Here is a 25,676-nt window from a genome sequence, read left to right as displayed (position 1 = left end):
TGTGTGTATTTGTGTGTGTGTGGTGTGTATAGTGATATGTGTACTGGTGTACTGTCTGGGGTGTATGATGTGTGGTGTGTGTCGTGTGTGGTGTACAGTGTGTGATGTGTATGGTGTGTAGTGTGTGGTGTGTGTGCATATTGTGTGATGTGTCCATGACCACTCTACATAGTGGGACCCCGGTCTGGCAGTGGGTGACTTGCTGAGGGGCACAGAGAGGGGAGAGTGGTCTGGGGACTGTGTCCACCTGGAGCCCTCCACGCCCTCCCCTGGCACCTGCGTCTCTGAACATCTCCTGGGGAGCGGGGGGTTGTTTTGTCTCCTCCAGCCCTGCTGAGAATGAGGGTCTCTGAGGCATGAGCCCTCATTACCAATCAGCCAGGCCGCTCCCCTCCCCGGGGCGGAGATGGGGCCCGAGTCATTTTATGCAATAACATTTGTGGAACTTAAAGACAAAATCCTTCATAAAAGGATCGTAAAGTGTAATCACGGCAATGAAGCAGGCCCGAGTGGAGGGGAGGTGACCTTTCCGGCCACTCTCTGGAGGAAAAGTCACCCAGGAAGAGCAGGAGGCGGGGGCCTTGCCTCCAAGGAGAGCCTCCCTGCTGGTCTGGCCTTGGCGGGGTGGGGGCAACCTCCTATGGGGGGACCCTCACTGCTGCTCATGGGACCCTCTCCCCGTGACAGAGCAGGACACCCCGGGCCCACGGCTGACTGCAGTCTGGAGAGGAGATATTATCCTTGCTGCAGTGGAGATGGCTGGACCTCACCGGAGGCCTCCCCGCTCTGGCCTGCTGTGTTGTCAACTTCCTGGGGGGCTGTGTCCCTGCTCGGGCAGAGCCCCCTGACTCCAGGCCTGCTCAGTGCAGAGGCTGCTCCAGGCTGAGAATCTCTGGGACCTGTGGCATTCAGTTAGGCTCCGGACAGGCCAGGTGTCTGCCCCAGCAGGCAGCTTCCCTCCAGGCGGGGTGTCCGGGCTTCCAAGATTCTCCTCCATGTGAGCCTCATTCTCCACCTGGAGAGGCATGGGTGATCCCCTTGGGGGGCTCCAGAAGACCCCAGAAAATGAGGGCTTTCAGGGCTGGAGTTGGTCTCTGATAAGCCGAGGGGCTCCCAGGGGCCTGGGAGGCTCCAGGCAGCCCACGCCGTGGATGTCTGTCCTTGGTCATGTGCCAGTGCCATGGGTACCTGGGTGCTCAGCAGGACAGCAGGGTAGGCTGCAGAGACCACCTGCTCCCAAGTGCTCCAATGGCCAGACCTGTCAACCAGGGTGTGTCATGGTGCCTGGGGTGTGCACCCTGGGGTGGGGTCTTCCCTTCAGGTCCCATGGTTTACATACCATCTCCATGACCCTAACTTCACAGAGCCCCACCCGGCTCTGATGCCCGCCACACTGGCAGAGTGGGGTCCAGGCCCTCTGCAGAGCTGTGGACCTGGGGGGCATCCTCCCCCGGCATTATCTGCCCCCTGTATGGGAGGAGGCTGCACAGGGCAAGCCAATGCCACAGGCTTGGGGGCAGTTCAGGCTGCGTCCCCACTCCACGGCCAGTCCTGGGTTTGCCAGGGACTCCATCAGCTCGTCCCTCGAGGTGACATCTGACAAGGCAGCAGTTTGTTGAAATATGGAGACCTCTGCACCACATGCTAATGGGCTTTATTCAAATGAACTGCAGCACCAGGAGGGTGCAACAGCGCTAACTGCATCAGCACCATGCCAGCTTCCTCCCAGGGCTGCACAGAGCGGCACAGCTGGCTAGGTGCTTTGCATTTCCACCCCCATTCTTAAGGCCTGATGTGCACTAAGCACTCACTCTGGACTTGCTGTGTCCCTGCGTGCCTACAGATGAGGGTGCGTGTTGAGCTCAGTCCCCACTCCGGGCCGCAGGGAGGCTGACTTGGAGAAATTGTTGAGTTCTGGCTGTTACCACGATCTAGGCGAGGCCTGCAAACAAGGTGTGGCCTGGGTCCCACACTGCCTCTGAAGTGAGAGAGCCCTGAGGGATCCTGAAGTAAGCCAGACTCGGGGCTGAAGTCTGCATCTCATCCCACCTCCTGCCGCCAGGCCCTAAGGGTGTGAAGGAAGGATGCTGAGCGCACCTGCTTTGCAGTGGGCAACAGCCGCCTCTCCTTTGCTGCGTGGTGGGAGCAGTCCAGCCAGTCCCCAATGGCTCAGTCAACAGGCAGAAAGACTCTCAGGGAAACCATGACTTCCACCATCTCCAGATGGATTCCTGGATCATGAGGTTCTAAGTGAGTCTTCAGGTTTGGAGAAAGTGGACTGTATTTGTGGGAGACACTATTCTCCCTCTCTCTCGCTCTGCCCTCCCCTCAGTCTTTCTGCCACTCACTGAAGCCTGCCATCCAGACCATGCCATGCTGCCATTTGGCCTAAGGCCTCTGGTCTTGGAATTCCCTGGCACAGTGTTCCTGGTGGCCCCTGCCTCAGTGGGGGCTGGATCTGCCCCGGGTCACAGCACTCATAGTGTGCTGTTGTGATTGCACCGTCACTTGCCTCGGGTCACAGCACTCATAGGGCACTGCTGTGATTGCACTGTCACCTGCCCTGGGTCACAGCACTCATAGGGCACTGTTGCGATTGCAATTATTTGGCTGCTCCCTGACCTGAGAGAGACGCCCATAAGGGCAGCAACCCTATGTCTTGTATCTCCTAATGCCTAGTGGATAGCCCAGCACACAGTAGGTGCTTAATGAATGTTTCTGGGTTATGCAGTGATTACTGTGAACCCAGCTGCCACTCACAATCTCTTTGGAACTAGGTTGGGTGTTACTGAGGCTCCTGTGTTGGTGCTGGGAGAGGTGGCGGCTTCTGGGGCTGCCTCTGTTTTCAGGACCCCTGCTATTCCTGGGAAGACAGGGCCGACACCCAGAAATAATCCAGGAGCAGTACCAGGTGGGCTTTAGGGTGTGGAGACAGCTGGGCAGGTACCTTGGGTGCAGGACAGAAGGAGGAGAAATTGCTGCAGTTACCTAGAGCCCCAAAGAGATTGTCGCCTGGGCACCTGAGAGACCCCAGGACACAGTCCCCACGGCCCGTCCCAGTTAGAGGCTCTTTGTCAACAGATGCCCCCGGGGTCTGGCAGGGCAGATTAATACATGAATGAGGGGGTGAAGGCGTGAGTGCTGCCTGCTATGACTTGGCTGGGTTCTGCCACCCTGGGGAAGGGGAGTGCCAGGATCTGTGAGCCTCAAGCAGGTCCCACCCAAGAGAGCTGCTCCGGAGGCTCTGGGTGGGAGGAGAGCCAGGGGCATGCTCAGTTTTGGGGCTGGCCCTCCCACCCCATCATGGGCACAGCCTGGGCGAGCAGCCTGGAGGAGCAGGTGGGCTCCCTGAGTCGGGAGGAGGAGGGCTCCCCTTCAGCCTGGAAGAAGCGTGCCTCCCCATGGGGACTGCGCCTGCACGTGGCCAGCAGGCAGGGTCCACTCCTTGGTCAGCACTTCACTGCAAGTGCATTCCCAGCAGCTGAGGCTCCCATCCTGGCGTGCGCTGACAGCATTGTCAATCCTCATTTTGTGCCTGCCTGTCCCAGGGCAAGGTGGCCTGAGTCCACTGCAAAGTCCTTGATTAATTCAGCAAACACACGCTGTGCTGAGCACTGGATGGCTCTTGGAGGTCCCTGAGTGACCATCAGACACTGCCCTATCCTCTTGGAGCTTGTGGGGGAAAGAATCCCGTTGAGTAGAGCCCCCTTCTCAAACGGGGTGTGTGGACGCCCCTGTTTTTCTCACCTGGCTGGGCAGCCCGCGGCTGTGGGGTGAGAGATACGGATGATGTGGACTGCTGCGCAAGGGATGTGCATCCAGCGAGCTTTGGGGAATCCTGAAAGGATCAAGAGTGCGTGAGGGCATGGCTCAGCAAGTGCTCCTCCTACTTCCCATCTGTGAGGGTCTGCAGGACGGGGGGCTCACCTCCATTCCTCCAGGTGCCCAGCACTCGTGTTCCACACTCAAATGCCCCTCTGCAGTTCCGGAAAGACTCACTAGGCCATGCACTGTTTCGGGAGGGTTGATTCCCGAAGTCACCGGCTCTGGTCACTTCGAGGAGGCTCCACCCTCTCGTGCAGGGAGGACGATTGCGGTTGGCCACAAGCTGTTACTACCAACTGCCTTGACTCCGTTCAGCAAGGATTGAAAATAGCCAGTTGGCCAGACTCAATCTTTGTCTTGTTTTAAAAGAGTTTGTTTTTCCAGACTCTGTCCAAGTCTGTTTTAATCCACCCAAAGAGGAGCTAAGTTTGATAAATAAAAGAAGATTAAAAATGGTAGAGGAAAATGTGTTTTCCCCCCAGCTCCCAAGAGAGTACTGCCAAAATTGAAGTGTAGAAACAAAAATAGAAATGATCAAAACGTCTGATGGTATCTATATTTTCAAATGAAAAGGCAGAGGGAGTCTTTCAGCCGAACCACTTACGGGAAGATCCGGCGGGCCTGGGAGCTCACCTCGGCTCCCCTGCGCCTGGTGGGAGTCAGGACTGGAAGCTCCTCTTCCTCTGCTGGTGGGCCGCACGCCGTGAATCGAGGGGGTCCCTGAGTTGTTCATGGGGGGGAATGTTGCTTTGGAACAATCAGGTGAGCTCTTAGGGTTTCAGGGGCCTCTTGGGATCCAGCCTTTCCCCAGGTGTTTCCGTTCCTTTGTAGGAGGGGAAGTGAGGATACCTTTGTTTGTGATGTCACATCAGCCCCAAGCCTGGAGCCCCTGCACTGGGTAAGAGATGGGGGACACGGGCACCAGCCATGGTTGCTGGGCCAGAGCTGGAGCGGCTGGGAGACTCTTCACTGTGCAATAGTGACAGTAATGGGGAGAGCTGCTCGTGTTCAGGGGTGCTGCCTTATGTACCGGCCCTTGGTTCGCCACTTTAGGGACATTGTCTGATTTCATGGCAACCTCGTAAGCCAGTGACTCTCAGAGTGGGGTCCCAGTGGCATTGGCACAGCCTTGGGGGCATGTTAGGAATGCCCATCTCTGGCCCCACTCAGACCTGCGGAGTCCCAGACTCTGGGGTGGGCCTCAGTGTCTCCGTCTCTCTCCAGAGGACTCTGAGTTTGACGACCGCTGCTGCATTTCACACGTGGAGAAGGTTGGGAATGTCACCGTTAACTAATGAGCCCAGCATCCCACGGCTAATTGGTGATAGCACCAGAGTGGAAATAGGGCCGTCTTCACTGGGAACCTGCCCTCGAGCCCCAGTCCTGCCCTGTTGTGTGATCTTCCTGCCTGCATCTTCGGAGGTCCCAGGAGTGAGGAAGGTGACCCTGGGCCCTCCCCTCAGTGAACGTGGCAGCTGGTGCTGCAGGTACCCAGGCCCAGCTGCAGGCGCAGGAGGCCCGGGGATGCCTGATGGGGATCTGGCCCCGTGGGGCTTTGTCCAGTGTCTCTGTGGCCAGCTGCACACACGTGGGTGTTGACACCTGGTAGGATTGCTCTTTCTCTTAAGTGAGCGTAGCGAGGAGGATGGCTGGAAATCCTGTGTGCGGCTGCAGTCCGGGAGCTTCCCGCCTCTCTGGGCCATCATCTCCCTGCCTTCCTGCCCCCTCGTCCCGCCGACTGTGGAGATGACTGGTCCTGCCATGCCCTTTAGCATGAGCTTGTGTTTCCAACCGGTCTATATTTTTTGAAATTGGGTGCCTGTCTCTGGAACAAGCCAGAAACTCAGGGCTCACAGTGCTGTTTGGGACCCTGGGTCAGCGGTGGTGGCTTTGACCATGGGTTTGTGGGTCAGCTACAGTGGGGTCAGACTGGACCCTGGGCTCCAGGCTCTGGGGCAGGGGAGTGGACTGGGGGAGCTTTGCTGCTCTCGGCAGGCTGGGCTCCAGGTGGTGGGTTGGGTTCAGGGCTGCATTTCACAGGGGCAGGCCCAGCCTCAGAACCACATCACTGCCAGCCCCTCCAGGTCACGAAAATCCCACTGGCTAAAGCGGGCCACGTGGCCAAGCCCAGCATCAGCGCAGGTGAGGACGTGTGTGAGAGTTTTCCCAACAGTCGCCTAGCAACCGAAGTCTCTTATCTCCTAGCCCCTTTAATCCAGTTCCCTATACTACCTGGCATACAACAGGTGCTTATTAAATGCTTGGCCCACTGCTGGACTAAAGTCATTTGGTTTCACTGAACTTATTGTCTTTCTGGGAATTATATTACAAGAAGCCTTCACACCCACGCTGGAAGAGCCTTTTGGCCAAAGAGAAGTTCTTCATAGCGATCAAATTGACCTAAAGAAGAGTTTTCCCACATAAAATGTGAATTCATTGGCATGAAATGACACAGTCAGTTTCATCATAAATTGTGTCCTGAGTAGAAATAGGAAGAGTAAACACATACCACACCTTTCTCAAATGGAATGAGCCTAGCTTCCAGCCAAAGGCAGGGTTCATCATCCCATTTCTCTGCCTTGATTCTCTTCAGACAGTCACCAAAAAATTAATTGCCAAGTAGCCTGCAGTGTGTAGACGCCGAGGGCTTCCAGCCCAGGCCTGATATTGATACCTGCTCATCAGCGTGTTTGAATTACATGGACCGTCAATAAATGCCCGGAACAATATGAGCTTCGGGGACATGGAATCCATTCGCCACCAGGCAGCTGGTGGCCAGCACTGCACAGGGAGATGGGTGGCCAGTACCGGATCTGTGCTCTTCTGAACTTTGGTGCAGCAAATGATTCTGCATGCATTCCAGAAAGTGGCCCTAATTTGAATTTAAATCTTATTCATGGTATTCATGTGGTGGCATTTGGAGGAGGGGACACCATGGCAATACCAAGCAGGATGCAGGGACTCAGCAAAAGCAGGCGCAGGTGCCTCCCAAGGGACCACCCGCTCCTATAAAACCGCAGTGGTCCTGCTATCCTGCTTTTGGAGATGACTGCCCCTGATGGTGTGGCAGGGCCAGGGCCAGGCTTTGGGCTTCCGGACCAGGCAGTGCCGGGTTGGACTTCATCTTCCACACCAAGTACTGTGTGGCCTGGAGTGGTGGTCAGAGCTGTGGCACCTGTGCACATTGAGGACAAGCATGGGCCCCTGCCCAGGTCTGAGGACTAAGTTCGGAGATGGATGAACAGGCAAAGTCCCCCGCTAGCAGTGCCAGACGCCCTCGGGAACTGGACTTGTTGTCCTGGGCGTTCATTGCCAGCTTGTTCTGCACCAGGTGAGGTCCGAGTGACGTCCTTGCAATGACGCACTCATCCCTGAGGCCACCCTGTCAGGTACTGTCACATCCCTCTCTTTCTCAAAGAGAAACCGAGTCACAGAGTGTTTCAGTAACTGAGAACATTAAGTGACTCATATGTGGCAAAGCTGGCCTGTATTAGAAGCTGGGAACTTTGGGGCATGCTGGGCGTGGGTGTAGCAGCCTCTCTGTGTCCACCCGAGGTGGCCCTGCCCTGTTTCCACACACAGCCTACCTAGAGCTAGAGAAGGCTCCAGGAGTTGAGTGCTCGGCTCCGGGGCCTGGGCAGATGGCGCATCTGGCCAGGATGAGGTGTAAGCCTGGGAGAACAGGGTCAGCGCAGGCCACAGGCGAGGCCAGATGCAGACAGGAGCGCCATGAGAGGGCAAGGGCTTCCCGGCTGGCACATGGGCCTCTCATGCACCTTTCCCACAGACTGGTCGGAGGTGCCTGGCAGGACCCTGGATGGCTCCCTGGGAGTAAGCTAAGAGGTCACGTCTGGATGGAACCGGATGTGAGGGCTTTGACCCCCACAGAGCCAGGTGCCCCTGGGAAATGCTGGCATTGTGTAAAGGAGTGTCTTGTACCAAAGCAGATATCCCCTGCCCCCCACCCTCATCCCACAGTTCCTAGCAGGTCCCACTGCCGTCCGAAGTTGATGCCGCCGGATCCTCCCAAGGTCCATTTGCAGGTTGGAACCTGCGGCTCCGAGGTGAGGTGGCCACACAGTGCTTGGGTGTGGAGTCGGGACAAGGTACATTCTGATATAGGGCCCCCTACTCGGATCCACGGGCGTCTGGGATCCAAAAGGCTTTCTCTGACCTTCTTGTTCTCGGGAAAGAGCGGTGCCTCCAGGATTCAGGCCTGAGTCATGCCCCGGACCATGTGGATCCCTTTCATTCCTGTGTTACCTGGGGGTGAGGCAGACATTCCTGGTCCTGCTTTGGGTATCGTAAGATGGGCTGCTGTGGTGTCCCCTCCCCACTAGGGCTGCTCTGAGGGCCCTGGTCCTGCTTTGGGCATCGAAAGATGGGCTGCTGTGGTGTCCTCTCTCCCCCAGGGCTGCTCTGAGGGCACCCTGGGGAGCATCATGCAGAGTCCTCTGTGCCCCTCTGGGGCACGGGGTGAGGTCCCTCCCTGTGGTGTCTCAGTGAGCAGGAGGCCGGCACAGCATGAATGTTGTCTCTGACAGCACAGCCACGCTGACGACCCCTCAGCCGGGACTCCCAGGGCCCCTGACCCTGACCTGGACAAGGCTGGGCCTGGAGCACCCTGGAAAGCAGGGAGCCCCCCGGGTCAGTGCGTCTGAGCTCAGAGAGGAAAAGGCCAGCCGAGGGCTGGACAGCTCGGCTCTGACCCAGATGCCTGGCACAGCCTTGGCAGGCGCCGGCCCCGTCTGAGCCCCGATGTCAACAGCAGAGCCATATCCTCTCTTCTCACCTCCTGGGCAAGGCCACTGTCGATGAAAGGCTTGCAAAAGCTGGAGCAGCTGCATGAGCAGGATGGGACCAGGTGATGGCGGCTCGCTGGTTTTCCAGGCACACACTAAGGGGCCGAGCCCATCAAGAATTCCGCTCCAGAACTCCTTGATATTTGACTTAAAGTTCAGCTCTAAATATAGACCTGTTGGGGTCTGTCGCAAGTGTTTTCTTGAGGGGCCTGTGATGATGTGCATGGGGTCCTAACGGGGGCACGGTTCTGGCACCCACCCCTCTGGTGGTCTGCAGCACTGATGGAAGCAGGTGCAGGAGGGGAGACGGGGGGCCAAGGAGACTCTGTGACAAGTGCTGCCCTCTCTCCCCTCCCTAAAGACCCTTCTCCAGGAGAGCCGCACCTCTGCCCCGCCCGCTCCCCTGGCTGGCCCAGGACCCACCTGCTGTCCCGCACTTTCCCATGGCAAGTGTGAGTGTGGCCGCTGTTGGTAACAGAGGTGTGAGATCAAATGAATAGCCTCTGAGCCCCTGGTGGGAGTTGGGAGCCCTGTGCAAAACTGATTGAGAGCACAGGCTTCTGCGGGAAGGCAGTGCTGGCCCCACACCCCGCGATGGCCGTTCTGCTCTGACCGTCCTCCTGGCAGGAAGCGTCCTCCAGTGCTCCCTCTGCTGTGCTCTGTCACCGCGGCTGTGTGGCTGCAGCCTGTGCACTGCGAGCCCTCCTTGTGTGGGCTCCTGGGGACCACCAGAGAGCCCCTCCCAAGGAGTCGCCAGTCACAGTGGACCTCACATAGCTCTTCTGCTGTGGAGAAGGGTCCACACCTGCCTCCTGTGGGCCAGCTGCCTTTGCTTGCTGGTGTCCTGGTGCCTGGCTGCTGCCACCCAGGAGTTGGGCTCTGGGTGGGGAGGAGGGCTTCCTGGAGGCAGCGGCAGAAGTCTGATGGCCTGAAGCCCTCAGGAAACCTTCTCAGGGGGTCTTGTTTAGGAAACAAATCCCTTGCTGATGCAGCTGCTGGCTGACTCTGTCAGCGCTACCTGCTGTGGGAAGCCCTTATGAGCGTGTACATCCTCTCTCGGGGTCCTGCAGGCCACAAGGTGGGCAGCCTGCTCTCCTTGGGTCAGGACATGGAGACTTCACAGCCCAGCGGACCCCACGCCCATGCCCAGCTCTGCCTAAATGGATCGATCACCTAGAACCCCTGTCGCGAGGCTTGGAGTTGCAGGCAGGGTGGGAGACCCCTTCCGGAGGGGCCCCTGTAGATTAGCTCGGCTTACTTGATTCATTGATTTTGTCAAGGGTCCGTTTATCATACTGACAACTGGAAAAACCTTAAATAAATATTTATCATCCACCGAGGGGCCCGGCCAGGCTCCCAGGGAAGAGGAGGGGCAGCTGGGATTGCACCTACATGGGGCTTCCAGGGCTCACCCCGAGGGAGGAGGCCCAGAGCCAGCCCTGGGCGCTGAGCCCCTGGTTTCCCCCTGTTGTGACGGGCCTGCCTGCATTCCCTGCAGAATACCCCGGAGACTCAGGCCTGGGGCTGATCTGAGGGGGGGCTTGTTCCCATCTACTTGGTCACAGGCAGAGGTTGGTCTGCCTATTGCTCATTCATTCATGCATCTTTCACCGTGAGAGCCCACCCCTCGTCTCCCACCACCACACCTGCGTGGGCTCAGCTCCGGCCCTACTGTGCCTTCCTCTGGAAGCTTCCTCTCTAGACATCGTCCTGACTTGTGTGATCCCAGCTTCCCTCAGATGCCCAAATGCCACCTCCTCAGGGGAGCCCTCCTGGACCGCCTTGACTCCACAGGCCCCCCGCTCTGTGCCCCTCCTGCCTGGCTCACTGCATCTCCGTGGAGGCCCCCATGCCCTGGCTCTGTGCGATGGACAGTGGTTCCTGTGCCCTCCATGTGCCCCCACAAACACGGGTCGGTCTCAGCTCTGTTCCTGGCTGCATTCCCAGTACCCTGACCAAGGACAGATTGCCCAGAGGTGCCCGGGCCAGAGGGAATAGGATGGAGGGAGGGAAGCAGGATGCAGGCTTCCCTGGCTGCACGCACTGGACACCCAGGAGGAGGCTGGGGTCATGGGGAGACCTGCACCAGGGACAGGATGGTGGGAGAGGGTGAGGAGGCGTCCCAGGGATGAGTCCTGGGGCAGGGCTGGGAGGGGACAGGCACCACTGTCCTTGACTCTGTCCCCTACCCGGGGCCCGGACAGCGTTCTGGAAGGTTCCTACAGTGTCTCTGAGAGTACCTCCATGCCCGCCGTGGTGCGGGCCCGTCTGCCTCCCACGGCTCTCTGTCCGGGCTGGTGGTGCCCTCCCTGTCTGCCTGACCTGGGGCGCAGCCCTGCCATGCCCAGGTCCTCCTCTGTTCGGCCTGTGGCCTCGTTTTGCTGGGAGGGCTTGTCAAGGCCCCTGGAATCCAACCGAGAACTTGACAATGGAGGATGTTTTAATGCTCATTAGGTGATCACCATCCACCTGCCCAGCTCTTGGCCTCCGTCCTGGCCAAGCGTGGACACTGTGCTTGTCCAGGCCACTGAATGGGAGCATCAAAGAAGATACAGAAATTCCCCCAAAGTGACAAGCGAGGTACAAACCACAGGCTTCCTTTTTATCTCGCTCCCGCTTCCAGAACCCAGGTCCTCGGGCAGCCGCTCAGAAGAGCTCAGCTCCCACCTGGGCTCAGGAAAGAGATCAGGCTGTGGAGGGCCTTTGAAGGGTCGGGAGGAAGAGGCTGGAGACTTTCTGAAAGCGCTCCCGGCAAAGATGTCCCCAGGGAAATGCTCCCGGGTGTCTGGGCTGCGGCTTTGAAGGTGCAGAAGTTTGATGGGCTAGTTTAGGCCGTCATTTTTTTTCCATTAATAAAAATTAGGATAGGAAAGAAATTATCATAATCCAACATTGACAATGAAGCTTTCCCATTTACTTCTCTTTCTGTAAGGATTTTTTAAAAATCAAAATGATTTATGATTAATACAGTGCATATTAAAACTTTTAACCTGGTACCTTCATAAAGTAAAAAAATGTTCCCAACATATTACATTTTTAATCACATGAGTTAATTACTCTTTAGGGAGGCTTTGGAAATTCTGGAAAGGAGGGTATTATGGATTTCAAAGAATGAGACTGAAACTGTCATTTTAATGAGAATGCAAATGAGATTGCTGAGGTTCAGTGAAGGTCACAGCAGCTTCATCATCAAGTTATTACAGCCATTTATTGCCAGTAACAAATGAATATTAAAAGCTATTGTTTTAACAGATTAGACCTCCAAATTATTATTATTTCAAAATTTCCCGGGTGTCTGGAATATAATTTAAAAATTATGAAATGCTAAGATTCTCTGCAGACCTATAATCCTCTCATGAGCCTGCTGGTTTTTACAAAGATGTGGGTCTCTCTTTCCCCGAGTGTCAGAGCTTGCGGAGTGTCTCTGCAGAGACAGTGGGACACTCGTGGTCAGGTGCTTCCTCTCCCTATAGTGGTCCTGAGAGGGGGCTCCCGCAAGCCTCTCCAAGCTGTGTTCTTGGGAGTCTCTGGGTGGGGGCCCAGGGTGGCAAGGTAGTCCCTGAGGCTGGGGCTCTGAGATCTCCGATGGTGGAGGCAAGAGAAGGCTGTTCCAGTGGCTGCCATGGCAGCAGGAGGTCAGATGACTCCCACTGCAGGGTCACTCAGTCCTGGACACCTGTCCCTGCCCCACCTACTGCTGTCTCTTAGCAAACAGCCCAGGGCCTGGCACACAGGGGCTCTGTGGATGCCCAGTGAAGGGAGGGAGGATGGATGAATGAAGGAAGGAATGAATGGATACTGGCTGGTGGCATGGGGCTGGTGGTGGGCTCAGCGCTCTTCCTAAGTGGCACAACCGGCTTCCCAGGTGCCTGGGCATTCTCCTCCCTCCTCCCTTTCCCTCTCAGAGCAATCCCCTGTCTCGCCAGCAGAGCAAGCGGAGCTCAGCCCTGGTGCTCAGACCGTGTCCTGCAAGGGATTTCCGGGGAGGGCGGCTGCTCCCTAATGGAGGATGTGGGCTCCCAGCCCATTCCTGTGGCTTTTCCTGACTCTCACTCTCACAACGCAGGTGTTCAAGCATGTCTGTGTCTTCAGAAGTGCGGATCTTTATGGGAAGAGGGGGAGAGGGAGACAAGGCAAAAACAACAACAAAAGTCCCCAAACCCACTGAACACTCGGAAGCTCCGGAAGTGGCCTGGGGTGCACCCCCCACGCCATGGGCGCCCCGGGGTCTGTGGCCTCCTGCAGCCAGGTGACCCCGTCATCAGCAAGGCCCAGGGAAGAGGGGACCTTGTCCAGTCCCCTGAGACAGGAGCCCAGGAAGCTGGCCCAGGAGACCGACCCGAGGGCATCGGGCAAGATAGAGGGGTGGGGATGGGGGCGCTGCGGCCGCTGGCTGGAGGCTGCCGAGCCGTCTCTCAAGGAACAGCTGCTTCAAGCGCACAGACCTGGGAGGGGCTGGGCCTGGCCTTGGGTGGTGCTTGTGAGGGGTGGAGGCTCTGCCGCCTGTTCCCCTGCCCCAGCCAGGGCCCTCTTCTTCTTCTCACTCCCTCCCTGGGGGTGTCCTGTCCTGTGGGCAGAGTCTTCTGATGACCGTGGGATGCATGGACCAGGCTAAGACCCTAAACACTGAACCCCACTCTGGGAGGGGGATAGCAGGGATTGGTGGTCTCACCAAACTCCTGGACCACTGATGGGAGGTGATGTCACCAGAGACCAATGGCACAGAGGGCATCACAGGCAGAGGAGAAGAATTTGTCCTGGGGAGCCTCCCAGGGGACTGCGAGAAGAGGTGGGTCCCTCAGAGCAAGTGCTCACTGGCCCTGCATCCCCGGCCCCCCCGTGGCCAGCCCCTCCTGCATAGCAGCCCCTCTGGGGTTCGCCAAGCTCCAGGGACCTAGTGAGGTTGTGGCTGCATCTCGATCCTGCGCACCACAGGGAGAAGTAATTAAATGTAATAGATGCAGAGGCTCCCGGAATTACATTATTTAGGAGCTGCAGCTTACACACACATGCACGCGTGCTAAGCTGCACATAATTAATAGATTTATTTAAATCAGCCTCTGCCATCTGTATTCATCTGGAAGAGATGCTTCTTGGCAGGTCCATGTTGGGAGACCTTTGATTTTTGAAAGGAAAGTGGGGTATCCCAAAGAGGCGCTGGGGCAGCAGGGGATTCGGGTCCCCGGGGGGCTCTGGTCTGCAGGGCGCGCATCGCACAGGTGTGGTGGGGCAGTGACTGCAGCAGACAAGGCCAGGCGGTTCCTGCAGTCAGATCCGAGAGGGAGTGAGGCAGACAGGGATGTGGAGTCCCCCCGAGGCTGTTCTCAGGGACACCCCTAGGCAGGGTCCCACCTGATCACGGCCTTGCTCAGGGCTCAACCTCCACAGCCCCTGAGGCCCCATGCTCACTTCCCTTGGGGGCACTGCCCAGCTCCGGGGATGTAGACCCAGGCACCCTGCCATCCACAGTGGTGTCCTCATGCACTCACTGGGCACAGACCCGCCTGCTTGGTCCTGGGAGGAAAAGCAGATGACACTCATGAGAGTTAACCGTCCCAAAGGGGAAGAGGGCTGCAGCCAGGCCTGGCGTGGTCACCAGGGGCACCCACCGTTGGGAGGCCCGCAGGGAGCGGGGAGAGTGCCCAGGTCTGGAGTTCAGGGCCGGCAGCAGTAACGGCATCAGAGCTGTGCTAGGGTCTGAATTGTGTCTCCCCAAAATCCGTATGTTGACGTCCTAACCCCAGCTCCTCAGAACATGACCATACTTGGAGACAGGGCCTTTAAAGAGGTGATTCAGGTTAAATGGGGTCACAAGGGTGGGGCCCTGATCCAGTATAACTGGTGTCCTTATAGCGAGAGATGAGGACAAGGACAGGCACAGAGGGGCCACCCTGTGAGGACACAGAGAGAAGACAGCATCCACAGGCTGAGGAGGGCGTCTCCGGGAGGAAGCAGCTCTGCTCACACCCTGACCCTGGACTCCCGGCCTCCAGGGCTGCGAGGACATGAGTTTCTGCCCTGAGCGATGCTGGGGACAGGGCTGACAGGGACGCGCCTGTGGCGTTCTGTTCTGGCCACCCTAGGACACCAGTCCCAGGTGGTGGTTAGATTAGAGGTGACCACGGCTCCCTGCAGGAGGCTAAGTGGGAGCCTCGTCTCGCCCAGGCGTTGCAGGTACTCCACTGGAACCTGGTAGCTAAGGCTCCCTGAAGATGCCAGGCCACAGGCCACCGAGCACCATGGCCACTCGCAGGTGGGAGGGCACCTCCAGACTCTCGGCAGAGGTCCAGCCCCCACAGCACCCCTTCCTGACCTGCCCTTAGCAGGCGCTGATGGGCGATCATGGTTCAGGGAGGGCTCTGGCCATGGCTAGAGCTCCCTCCCCGAGGTCAGCTCCCCTAGAATCCACTGGAAGGCAATGTCCCCTGAAAATGGGTCTCAGGACCCCTGTCCCTTGAGGTCACAATGAGGACACAACTGGAGGATGTGTCTAAGCCGGGGCAGGTAGGACCTTTCCCACGAGACAAGTAGGTGGAGACAGATTGGAGCCACGGGGCCCGCTCAGGCAGAGGCCCCAGTCTGAGGGGGGAGTGGTCTTGTTTCCCTCCCCCGTTTCCTTTAGATTCTACACCTCACCAAGATCAGCACAACCTCCAGGGAACGGGGAAGGTGATGGGGACTCCCAGATGGATAGCAAGCCGGGCCTGTGCCAATTCATTCTTATTCAGTGCCACCGTCGCAACATCCCAATCTAGTCATTATTGCATCTTCGCTCTCCGTGGCTGCATTATAACTGGAGCTTATGTTCAATTTGCTGGGAGCCGGCAAATCATCGTCTGCTTTTCCTCAGCACACACTCGTTTGCTGTTGGCCCTAGGTGTTTCTTAAAGTCTAGCATTTTACACATAGACAAATTAAATCTTGCTTTTGAATGCGTCCCTCCCTGGAACTGACATAATGCTCTTTAATGTCTGTCGCACCTCTTCGGGTCTTGGGGCTCATAATCATTTGCATTTTCAAGCAGCAGATTCCTTACAGGGATGTATCCTCAAAGCCAATAAGGAAGTGATTAAGGAGAGTTGGGCTCCTGTGGGTGTTTGCCACCGTCTCTCTCCCACCATCCATGTAAGCGTGGCCTCAGGAGCGGTGGCCTGTGGAGAGTTCTCTTCGTTGCTGTGGAATATTCATTTGGCCAACCAGGAACACCGCCACAGTATCTTCCAGGCGTGGCCACTGGGAGACTCGAATGCGGAGACGTGGTCCAGGGGCTGTAGACCAGGGAGGTCCAGTCAGGTTCAAGGGCCAGGATGGGGAGGGGTGTGACATGAGTGTGTACCACAGACGGCTGGTGGTTCACGAGGTCAGGAGGATACCCTGGGTGCCCACATGTGCCAGGTGCCTGGGCGAAGGGCGGGCCCACCTCCTGGGCTTCACTCGCCTCCGCCAGCTGCCAGGGAGTGAGAGAACAGGAGCACGGCGGGAAATTCACAGTGAGCAGGTGCCAGGCCTGAACTCTGTCTCCCACATTCAAATGGCCTAGCCCCAGGGCGATGGCATTTGGAGGTGACAGGGTCATAAAGGGGCCCTTATACTGGGGTCAGGCCCTTAGGAAAGAGGCGTGAGGGAGGCGCCCCCTCCCTCTCACTGCTACATGAGGGACACAATGCCGAGGGGCCCAAGGAGGGAGCCCATGGTGGGCAACAACAAGGCAAGGGCAGCCCAATTGGGTTCCTGGTATGGGCCATGGTGTTTTGTGGTGGCAGCCGGAGCTGACCCCAGCGGTGGACGCTCCTGCTGGGCCACTGGGCTGCCCCACAGCAGATTGGGGGACCCCTGGCGGTCGGGGCTGCTTGGGAAGTGGGCCCCGTGGTGGAGGGGTGGCTCTGTCTCTGGGCCCTCAGCCATCACTGCTCTGTGCTCTTTCTAGTCTGGAGGTGGCCTTGCTCTGGGAGCAGGCACCAAGGTCCCAGCTAGAGCCCCTCCCTGAGATGAGCCGGGTAACCTGACAACCCACACTGCGGGGTCCCCTGCCTCATAACCCCTCCTCTGACCCTGGTGGTCCTGGAGCTCTACTCTGAGAGATGACATGGCTGATGGAGGAAGATGGGCCCCTTCCCCCCTGGTCTCCACGTCCCCAAGGCTTCTCCCTGTCACTGCAGCCGTCACCGAGAGGGCTTTTCTGGGGCAGTCAACCTTGCAAGTGGGAGAACCAGGGAGGCCTAGAGGGGATGTGGGGTTTGGCTGAGGCTTGAAGAGAAGGAAGGAAGCCAGGAAGGGGCGTGTGGGATGAGGGCACAGCCCGAGCCAGGCAGGAGGGGCGGCAGGGCCTGCCTTTGGGGAGCAGAGGGGACAAACCCAGAAGCGGAGCGCGGCGGGGATGGAGGAAAGGATGCGGAGGCAGTGCCACAGGTCCGGGCCGCCATCCTCATTACAACCATCACCAGAGATGCGGTCGCCGTGCGCTGAATCCTTACAGGGGCCGCGGTAGAGACGTTTCTATCTCAGCCTCGCAGGGGAGGACCTGAGGCCGGAACGCAGGGGTCCAGACCCCCGTGGATGTGAGGGTCTGGGCAGGAGTGACTGCAGGGTCTTCTTTCTATGCACATGCCGGCCATCCTCCATCAGGCAGCTGCCCTGGCCACCGATGCCTTCGCAGCATAGGATTTGGGGACCTCCACGTGCTGTCCCATGGGAAAGCCACATCCTTGTAGGGGAGGAGCGCCACTGCTCTCAGCAGGGGCCATTTCTCTAATGGGAGCCTGTCAGTTTCTGGGCAGGGGTGTGATGTAGCTCAGGCGTCCGTCCCTGTGATGCACCCAGGCTGGTGCCATCAGGCTCCCGGCATTGGTGCACCCCGGCATTGGTGTGGCCACCGCATTGGTGTGACCCCGGCATTCATATGGCCCCAGCAGGCCCCCCGCTGTTTCCATTCTCAGCCTCCAATCACTGGAGACCACACGTGGGATGCCAGGAGCACCAAGGGTGCAGGTAGGTCATCAAGGCCTGGGGCCAGCCCGGGCAAGGGCAGTGCCAGCTGGTGCCCCCAGTGTGAACTAATGTGAGGTGCTTTCATGCTGCAGAATGTGCCTGGGTCCTGAGACCTACACTGGGCCATGAAAAACGTTATCTTTTATTATTATTATTATTATTATTATTATTATTATTATTTTTGAGATGGAGTTTCGCTCTTGTTGCCCAGGCAGGAGTTCAGTGGCACTATTCGGCTCACTGCATCCTCTGCCTCCCAGGTTCAAGCAATTCTCCCGCCTCAGCCTCTCCAGTAGCTGGGATTACAGGTGTTCAACACCACGCCCGGCTATTTTTTTGTGTTTTTAGTAGAGATGGGGTTTCACCATGTTGACCAGGCTGGTCTTGAACTCCTGACCTCAGGTGATCCACCCACCTCGGCCTCCCAAAGTTCTGGGATTACAGGTGTGAGCCACCGCGCCTGGCCTCACAGTTGTCTTTAAAGTGGCTTTTGTTTGGCTCCTGTGTCTGAGCAGCTCTCATCCTGTGCTGTCCTCCACACCTGGGGATGGGGGGGTTCCCTGTGTGGGTGACATGGGGTTTGTCTGGGTCTGGCTGTGGCAGGCTCTGCTTTTCAAGCTGGGAGGTGGGTGGGGACTGTGGAAGGGAGATGATGCGTCCCACCCTGGGAAGGTAGTGTTGTGGGTGGGGACTGTGGATGGGAGGTGATATGTCCCACCCTGGGAAGGTGTGTGTGATGGGAGGTGATGTGTCCTGCCCTGGGAAGGTAGCATTGTGGGTGGGGACTGTGGATGGGAGGTGATGCATCCCGCCTTGGGAAGGCGTGTGTGACGGGAGGTGATGCGTCCCGCCCTGGGAAGGTGGGGTTGTGGGTGGGGACAGTGGATGGGAGGTGATGCATCCCGCCCTGGGAAGGTGTGTGTAATGGGAGGTGATGCATCCCGCCCTGGGAAGGTGTGTGTGATGGGAGGTGATGCATCCGCCCTGGGAAGGTGTGTGTAATGGGAGGTGATGCATCCGCCCTGGGAAGGTGTGTGTAATGGGAGGTGATGCATCCCACCCTGGGAAGGTGTGTGTGATGGGAGGTGATGCATCCGGCCCTGGGAAGGTGTGTGTAATGGGAGGTGATGCATCCTGCTCTGGGAAGGTGTGTGTGGATGGGAGGTGATGCGTCCTGCCCTGGGAAGGTAGCGTTGTGGGTGGGGAGAGTGGATGGGAGGTGATGTGTCCCGCGCTGGGAAGGTAGCGTTGTGGGTGGGGACAGTGGATGGGAGGTGATGCATCCTGCCCTGGGAAGGCGTGTGTGATCATAAGGACAGAAAGGCCTCGAGGCCCAGGGAGCAGCTGGGCTGATGACATCCCACGTGTCGGATCCACTCTGCTCTGTGGCTCTGGGACGCTTTGCTGGTCCCTCTACCACCAGCCCGAGGAAAGTCCTTTGTGCTTCAAGGACAGAACCCAGATCCTCTCCCTCCCGCAGGGATCGCCGAGTCCCCTTGCTGCAATGTTTCTGGGGCCCCTTTGCAGGTCCATGAATTCCTCAGGCTGCTCCGTAGATGACAAGGCTGTTGCAGGCTGTGCTGGGGCTGCTGGCCTCTGGGGAGGAAGGCCCGTGGTGTCCTCAGCAGGGGCTGTGTTTCCAGCCTCGTTTGGTGGATGAAAAATCCCCCACAGTTCTGGAGCACGACCTCTCTGCGGAGGCCGCACCTCTCCACGGTTTGAAATGTTTGTCACCCCGTTTGTATCCGCTCCTAACAGTGGCTCCTGGGTCGGCAGGGCTGGAGTGCTCGGCTTTGTGACGATGACGGTGGCCACGGCAACGCCTCAAGCCTTGGACCCCTCGAACCCCGCTGCGGAGCCGCGATGCCCATGGGGGGTCATGAGCCACGGGCACAAACAGTGCTCCCCCAGGTGTCAAAATCAATAAACCATTTCTGGTGCTGGGAGCGGACGTTGAGTCACCGACCTGGGCTTTGACCTTATTTAGAAGTTTGTGTTCCCGAGGCTCAGCACGGCTGCGTGGGGGCCAGTCCGGGGCCACACACATTCTGCACAGTGACGCGGGATCAGAGTCCTTTCCGTCCTGGGACTGGGACCGTGGGCGGTGGCTCGGCTCATGGCCACTGGTCACCCTGCCCTGCCTCAGGCTCCCTGAGTGTTCTCTGCCTCAGGGTCCTTTTCTTAGGGATTCATAGCAGGAACAACCTGGTAGGTGGTGGTATGGACTAGGTCCTGACGCAGGGTAAGCACTGATTTGCAGCCATCTGTGCTGCCCTCCTTATCCTAAGCCCCCTCATTTCCCCAGAGCCTTTCTTTTTTCTTTTTTTATTTTTTGAGACGGAGTCTCGCTCTGTTGCCCAGGCTGGAGTGCAGTGGCGCAATCTCGGCTCACTGCAAGCTCCGCCTCCCGGGTTCACGCCATTCTCCTGTCTCAGCCTCCGAGTAGCTGGGACTACAGGCCCCCACCAGAGCCTGGCTAATTTTTTGTATTTTTAGTAGAGATGGGGTTTCATCGCGTTAGCCAGGATGGTCTCGATCTCCTGACCTCGTGATCCGCCCGCCTCGGCCTCCCAAAGTGCTGGGATTACAGGCATGAGCCACTGCGCCCAGCCCCACAGAGCCTTTCTAGAAAATGGGAAGGGGGCACAGGAGGGTCACTGAACAGTAGCGTGGACCTTACAAGGCCTGTGACTCAGAGAGGCAGCCCTGTATCAGCACCAAGCCCAGTCCTCCCCACCAGGGTGGGCATCTGGGGAGGAAGGGCGGGAATTTAGCTCCTGTGGGGACCCCCGGGGTCTGGTCACAGCCTCCAAGGCCCTCGGGACTCCACTGACACTGCCAGGAAAAGCTGCCTTCCACCCCTCCTAAGCCATCATTGACTGGCAAATGGGACAGCCAGGCCCCCATGCCCAGTCTCTGGTTAATGGTGGGGTCAGGGCGGGTCAGGCCTGGGCCCCTGACACTGCTTCTCATGACAATTCCACCCCCACAGTGAGAGAGGACTCACTTGTGAACTTTGGAAAACTCCTCCAAACCACACGGGGCTCCCACTTGACAGCTCTGAGACCCTCTTTCCTCCCGTGGCCCCGGGATGCCCGTCTGTGTGGAGGCTCTGGTGGGTGATGGTGCTGGAGGCCCTGGCGGAGCTGCAGGGTGGTGCCTTGGCATCTCCCACACCAGAGCTGGGCTGGGCCGAGCCGCCCGCTTGCTCCTCCACAGCTGCAAGTGACCTTCAAGAGCCTCAGCCCTTGACCTTCCACCATTTCTCTGACATTTAGCAAACAGTGCCGGCCGCCCCTCCTTGGGTACTCGGCCAGGTCTTTGCGTGGCCCCCCAAGAGCCCTGCGGACAAGTGGCCCCTCGTCCCAGGGGCTCCTCCTGTGCATTTCTCCAGTGGGGACCACAGTGGGCGCTTATGTCAGTTTCCAGAAACTTCCATGACTGTACCCACCCCACACTCCTCTAGAGCTGTCCTCCAGTGAGGACCACAGGGGCAGTTTCTCCCAGCTTCCGGTGGTCTGTCTGGCGTCACTCACCGGCAGTGTGGAGGCTGGGCCCTGAATTCCTCTGGGCACAGGTGGGGCTGGTGTTGGCCGCATATGAGTGTCTGAAGGCAGGTGGCGTGTGGGGCTCCTCTTGTCTCTATATGGGAAGAGGGGCCTGGCTCCCAGAGGATGCCTGCACCTGCCATCTGAGAAGGGGCTCTTGCTGCTGCCAGGCAGGCATGGGTCCTGGAGCTCAGCGCTGCTGGGCTCTCTGCCCCTCGGACTCCTCTGCACCTCAACAGGCTGGGGCATGGCCTCGTCCCTCTGAGCAGCAATGGTCACAGTGCCTATTCTGCTACCAGTGAGCCGAGCAGGGTATCGGGAGCTCGGGCTCCTGGGAGGACACCAGCTTCTTGACAAAGGTCAAGACCCCAAGGACCCAGGCCAGGTGGCAATGTTGACTCCACCCTAGGATAAGTAAAGGCCACTCCCTCACTGGCCTGCCTGGCCCAGCCCTCCTCCAGGTCCTACCAGGCTCCTCACGGGACCCAGGTTTTCCTGGAGCTGGCATCCTTCTCCTTCCTGAAACCAACGATGCTGTAGAAGGAGCAGCTGTTCTCTGTACAAAGAGTGCATGGTACAGCAAAGGGTTCCTCAGCGTGGGGTCCCCCAAAAGCAGACCCTAAGCCGAGGCCTGGCGTGCACATGATGTGTGCAGGAAGTGAGGGTGTGGAGCAGGCGGGCAGTGCAGCCCACAAAGGCGGCTCATCCCCTGGTCACGCTGTGAGCAGCTGGACACATGACCACTGTGGAAACGGAGGAAGACAACCAATGAGAATAAGCAAAGGCCGTTACTCAGCACCCGCGGCACGAGGATGGCAGGAAGCTTGTGGTGGAACAAGGACGCTCCAGGTTGCGCGGATGGGAGGCCTAGGCCTGGGCAAGCCAGAGCAGCTCCCTAAGGGGGCATCAGGGCACGTTGGGTTTTCTCCGGTTGGTCCTGAGTTGGGACGAAGGGACAGAAAATGAAGGATGCTGGTGGTTACTGACCAAGTGCTGACCTTTTGGGCCTGATGGCTGCAGAGACTGTGGGTTGGCTTCTGAGCTTGCAGCTGCGGGACAGTGGGCTGGAATTCTGCTGTCGCATGTGATCTGGTCATTGTCCTTCTGGATGGCGAGTCAGCCCACTGGGGGCTCTGAAAAAGGTGCACACCATGAGCTGGGGCTCCGGGTCTTCTTCCCAAGGGTGAGAGGTTGGAGCATCTATGGGCCCAGCTCTGCAGGCCTTAGTTGAGGGCCACTCCACATGGGGGCATTGGACCCAGGGACTGCAGCCTCCTTCTCAATTGGGCAGAGTGGGCTCCAGTGGTTGGAGAAAGCTTCCAGGCCTGGCACTTGTGTGCTGGTCCTTGGGAGCCACTGAGGGAATGTCCTGGGGGTTCCATCGACTTTTCCAGCGAGGCTCAGCTGACCATAACCAGCATGGAAGCAGGACAGCTGCCCCGTGGTGGGTGCCTTCGGGCCACACACAGTCTGAGACATCCCCCCAGTGGCCCTGCAAAAGGGATGAGGTGCAGAAGCTGCAGCTGGGAGAGTTGTAAGCTGGCATCTCCATCCACAAGGGGTTAGAGGGGAATTAAAATGCACGGCCCCACACCCGATGTCTTTGCTCTGCACTCTGCCTTCTCATCCCATGGTAAGGTGGGGGCTGGGGAACCTCAAGGCCATGGTGGGGCTGAGAGGAGCTTCTCTGGAGGAGACTGGCCATGGTCACGGCAGGCGGGAGCAGACTCCCCGCCATGTGAGGGCATGTGGGCTCTGGCTTGAGGCAGGCCCAGGGAACAGGCAAGAACCCCACTGTCACGGCCAAGTGCTGGGTGGGGTGTGGACCCTGAGAAGGCACAGTAGGTGGGGCACTCCTCAGGCGCTGGCTGCAGGGGATGGGAGGTGGCCCTCCTAGCGGTGGGTAGAGGAGTGGGATGTAAATGTCCCAGATCCAGGCCCTCTGGCTTGATGGAGAGCAAAGTCCTAGAAGTGGCTGTGGGGTGATGCTCCTGTTTTAGTTTCACAAATGCATGATGCTGCATTCCCAGCAATGTGTAAATAAATATTCAGTGCACCAGGGCCACCAATACCTAACTCTTTTCAACTCTGCTTGGCTCAACCTGCCTGGCTGGTGCCAGCCTTGGGCAGAATCTGATGTTTTCCCCCATCCACTGAAGGCTTTTAGGGCATCCACAGAGAAACTGTCATTCTCAGGTCTTAGGTTCTGAACGTCCACCTACCACGTTAGAGCTCTGCCTCACTGCTGAGAGGATTTCCAGGGACTTGCACCCACCCCAGCCCTGTGCTCAGCTCTCAGGAACACACATGCTGGCTTCAGCCATGGAGCTTGCCTTATGGGACTAGAATTGCCTTGGAGCAGTGGCTTGAGATGGCAGGTCTGGGTTTTATTCTCTCCTGATTGTTCCTTGCCTAGACCAAAACCAGGGATGGGTGGATGGATGGATGGATTGATGGGTAGACAAATGGATGGATGGATGATAGATAGATGAATTGATAGGTAGATGAGTAGAAGGATGATGGATGATGAATAGATGTGCAGCTGGATAGATGGATGGATGGACAGATGGATGTATGATGGATGGATTGTGGCTAGATGGATGATGGATAGATGATGGGCTGATGATGGATGGATGATGGACAGATGGGTGGTGGATGATGGATGAATGATAGGTGGATATGGATAGACAGATGATGGATGGTTGGATGAGGAATGGATGATGGGTGGATGAGGAATGGATGGTGATGGGTGGATGGATGGTGGATGGATGGATGGGTGGATGGTGGATGATGGGTGGATGGTAGGTGGAGGGATGATGGATAATGAATGGTAGATGGGTGACGAATGATTGATTGATGGAGGGATGGATGTTGGATGGGTGGATGACAGATGGATGGATGATGTACAGATGGACAAACGGGTGAGTGGAAAGATGAAGAGGCCTATGAGGATGTTTGGCCTCTTCAGGGAGGTAGCAGGGGCTGCCTGGTACACCCAGCTTTAGCCCACCCTCTCCTTGTGCTGCCATAAGCAGGTTGCTGAGCTGCCTCAGCCTTAGCTTCCTCAGCAATACGTTGGGGGTGGGGTGGGATCTTTGCCTTAGAAGGTTGTGAGAACTAAACGGGGTGAGGTGTGTAAAGGGTGTGGCCCATAGAGAACCCAGCCCCTGATCATGCTCTCCTCCTTTTGCCTCTGTCCTCCTTGGCAGCATTTTTCAAAGGCCTGGGACCACGCAGCACACGTGGTTGTGCAGCTTGCTGTAGTTTGCTCACCACTGTGGTTTCATGATTTACGCCTGGGGACGTCAGTGGGTTGGGTTTGTCCTTTCTCCTTTGTTCCGCAGCACTGCTGCCTGTGGACTGGCTGCACTAGATTCCCCTTTCCCTGCGGAAGGGCACTTGTGTGGTTTCCAAGTTTTGCTGTTCCACTTGCAGAGGGGCCTTTCTCCACACGGGCAGGTGCTGCTTTGGTGTATTTTCTGAAGAATAGAACTTCCAGATTTCAGGTGGGAACATCTTGAATTTGCTTTCATTTTCTTTAGGACAGTTGAACAGGAAATGATTGTTTTTAAACAAACACACACACAAAAAAATGTGTTTGCTTCCCTGAGGGGCAGGCTGAGCCCTCACTTGGGGAGAGCATCTCTCTGTGTGCTGCCCGCCTGGCCTCCGGAAGGCTGCTGGGAGGGCCCTCGTGTGTGCCCATCTGTTTCCGAGGACTGGGGGGGGTAGCAGGTGCCCTCCCCAGGCTGAGTGCTTTCCTCCCAGCCTTATTAGGAAATGCTTTAAAAGGACAATCCCCACTTTGAGTGAATGGATCTATTAAGCCCAGCGAAAGTGTGAGTTAATGTGTGCAGAGAAAAGATAAGAATTTCAAAAAGGAGAGCAGGGTGATCGCGGGTGCGGGTCTGGAGATAAGAGCCCCTGCGGTTGCTGCGGGCGGGGATTGGCGGGCATGGCTGGCAGGGCTGGCCAGCTTGGGCAGTGGCCTGAGGGTAGGGGGGACAGGCCTGCTCCTCCAGAGGTCCCCTCCCAGCCCCCTCCTCCTGTCCGCATTCACTCAGAACTCACCAGCTGGTCACACATCCTCCAAGCTCCTCTGGGTGAGCTCGGGAACTAAGAGCAGCTCTGCCCTCTGGGTACCCCGGGCTGTGGCTGGGGTGGCTGGGGCGGCAGGAACAGGTGTGACACCGCAGTCTGCAGGGTGGCCTGGGGAATGAGGTCTCGCAGGATGATGGTCAAGCAGGGCATCCCTGGCTGAGGCTCAGCCCATGCAAGGTGCTGGGCAGGCCCGGGAACGGGCAGAGGTTTGGCTGCACTGGAGTGGCCTGCAGTCCTAGAGCTGGGAGGTGAGGCCAGTGAAGAGCATGGATCCACCGTGGGCAGCGTCTGTGCCAGCTGGGGAGCTTCGGTCCCATCTAGCGGACAGTGAGTTCACGGCCTCTATTTTCTGGGTATGCCACAGCAGGTCACAAAAGAAATGAGAGTAAAACAGCCAAACCCTGGGCCAGCA

General features: G+C 57.8%; 1 long non-coding RNA gene across 1 annotated transcript; it reads right to left on the bottom strand.

Moving 5' to 3' along the window:
* Nucleotides 1-461: 461 nt before the first annotated feature.
* LOC105739998 lies at nt 462-5,350 on the bottom strand. Its single transcript, XR_004030896.1, has 4 exons — nt 4,459-5,350; nt 3,748-4,247; nt 2,559-2,947; nt 462-2,458 (listed from the first exon to the last, which is right to left on the bottom strand). It is a non-coding gene; the product is annotated as an uncharacterized LOC105739998 (long non-coding RNA).
* Nucleotides 5,351-25,676: the final 20,326 nt, after the last annotated feature.

Source organism: Nomascus leucogenys, chromosome 7b (genome assembly GCF_006542625.1).
Source record: "Nomascus leucogenys isolate Asia chromosome 7b, Asia_NLE_v1, whole genome shotgun sequence".
NCBI lineage: Eukaryota > Metazoa > Chordata > Mammalia > Primates > Hylobatidae > Nomascus > Nomascus leucogenys.
This window is presented reverse-complemented; position numbering and strand designations above follow the sequence as displayed.